Raw genomic sequence first — 2,500 nt, 5'->3', positions numbered from 1 at the left:
CCATCACTCATATGCTCTCAGTCTCACTCCTCTATCTCTCTCTCCATCCAGTCTTTTCTCTCTCTCTCTCTCTCTCCCTGCCTCTCTCCCGCTCTGTCCATCCTTCTCACACTCCGTGTGTGTGTCTCTGTGCCAGTGCCCAGTGTGCAGAGAGCCCTCTCTAGTCCCTTGGACAGCGTTCCTCTGTGCGGATCGAACCACTGTTGGAGGACCTTTCTCTCTCTCTCTCTCTTTCTATCTCTCTCTTTTTCTCCCTCTCTCTCCCTCCCTCTCTCTCTCTCTCTCTCTCTCTCTCTCTCTCTCTCTCTCTGTGTGCTGTGTGTCGGTGCACCCCTCCATCTGGTTCTACTCTGGGCCTGCGCTGCCTTCTCCACTGGCCTGATTGGATGTAATAGCGAGCGAATTGCAATTTTTCCGGTCATTATCAAACTTGAGATTTCGCCGCAGCACTCCAAATTGTTTTTTAATCAAATGAATTAAAGCTGTGTGCCTTGCTATGCTGTAATGGGGACATAGGGGCAGGGGGAAGGGGGACTTGGGCTGTGTGTGTGTGTGTGTGTGTGTGTGTGTGTGTACAGTATGTGTGTGTGTGTGTGTGTGTCTGCGCAGGCTACTTGCAAGCAGTAGGGAGATTGAACTGGACCCAGAGTGGAAAATACAGGGCTTGTCACTGAGGCTTTTTTTCAGCTTGTCCAAATAGAGCCGTTTCTTTTGAGCCATTGAACAAATTGTGTGTGTAGAGAGAGCGCAGAGAGGGAATAAGGAGGAGAGGAAGGAGGGAAGTGCGTGTGTGTGTGTGTGTGTGTACACGTGTGCGTTGTGTTTGTGTGTTCGCTTCCACATGATCACAAATCTCTTCTCTGTGTGTATGACCCATGTTTACCCCTATTTGTGTGTGTTTGGCATCAAGTGTGTGCACGTGCCATCACACGACCGTGTGTGTGTGTGTGCGTGCATGCGCCTAACAAGTCCTCACCAGCTGACTGGTGATAAGGCCTGAGCTGGGTGCTGTGGAGGAGACGGCTCTATCTCTGAGCTGAAAGGCGGCATCTTATCTGCCATCTCCCCTGATTGTCCTCGCTGTCTCTCTCCTCTAATGTCCTCCATCAGCACGTGCTGCCCGGCCCTGCCACTGACCCCACTGACCTCACCACTGACCCCACCACTGACCCGACCCAGCGTCCACAGTCCAGGGTCACTCACTCACTCACGCATTCACTCACTCACACGCTCACTCACTCGCTCACGCATTCACTCACTCACACGCTCACTCACTCGCTCAGGCATTCACTCACTCACACACTCACTCACTCTCACTCACTCATGCATTCATTCACTCACACGCTCACACACTCCCTCACTCACTCACTCACTCACTCACACACTCACATGCTCACTCACTCATTCACTCTTTTACTCACTCGCACACTCACTCACTATTTTGCTCATTCACTCACTCACTTACTACCCAGCGTCCAGTCCAGGGTCACTCAGTCAGTTAGTCAGTCAGTCAGTCAGTCGTTTGCTTTATGTAACGTATGTTATCTTATTATTTATTTTCCTTTGTTTTATTTATAGGCCTAGACTTATACTCTTTTTTGTTCTTCTCTCACATTTATTATACCATATCTCTTGTTGCTTCATTGTTCTGTAATCTCGGCTTCACTGACAATGAAGACTACCCTTAATGGGAATAGATAACGGTTGAGTGAATGGATGAATTCATACATTCATTCATTCATTTAGAAGCCTACTGGTCACTAGCCTAACGTAGCCATGCTCAGTTCAGTTCAGAATGTGAGTCTGATGCTGCTTGCATTGGGTCGTGATTATGAGCGAGTTTCAACCGATACAGGGCTAAAAATGCCTCTGCCCGCGATTGGATAGACCTAACCAATCACAGCAACAAAATAGCCTATCGTGAATCCTGTTGAGAAAACAACCAAAAGCTCCCTTCTTCTCAACAAATCGCTTAATCGCTGTTTTCTGTTGGATTTTTAAAGTTACTGCGTTGTCAATATCTTGCGCAACAGACGCAGTAGCGACATCTGCACGTCTAGCGTCGCAAGCTGCAGGGTTTTGAGTCGTAAACAAAATCAAGGGAAGCGTGCTCAGATCACAGGAATGACTATGCACCGTTGCACGTCAATCCATCATCGGAGAAATCCCGCCCGGATGATTTGATTGGTCGGCTAGTTTTCAGACGGGCATAGAAGCTTGTCAATGGAGCAAGTCCAGACCCAATTTCCCGACCTCAAACTTGTGGGAGGGGTTGAATTTGGGCTGGCTTCCAGGCTAACTGGTTGCACACACACACACACACACAGAGACACACACACACACATAGAGATAGGTTCTCTCTCTTTCATATGCATACTAAATATATATATTATAGTCACACAAATGCACACACACTTTAATGTGGATTCAAAGCACGACTCGCCTACTGTAGATGTGGTGAGAAGAAAGCTGCAGGGGTATATCACATAGTAGAGAGAGA

At 48.1% G+C, this 2,500-nt stretch overlaps 1 protein-coding gene across 1 annotated transcript in view; it reads left to right on the top strand.

The window, feature by feature from the left end:
• bbs9 (Bardet-Biedl syndrome 9) overlaps nt 1-2,500 on the top strand; it is a 182,488-nt gene that overhangs the window by 108,194 nt on the left and 71,794 nt on the right. The window lies entirely within an intron of this gene.

The sequence above is a fragment of the Sardina pilchardus genome, chromosome 6 (genome assembly GCF_963854185.1).
Source record: "Sardina pilchardus chromosome 6, fSarPil1.1, whole genome shotgun sequence".
NCBI classification, from domain to species: Eukaryota; Metazoa; Chordata; class Actinopteri; order Clupeiformes; family Clupeidae; genus Sardina; species Sardina pilchardus.
Note: the sequence above shows the minus strand (reverse complement) of the source record. Positions and strands in the feature narration are given on the sequence as shown.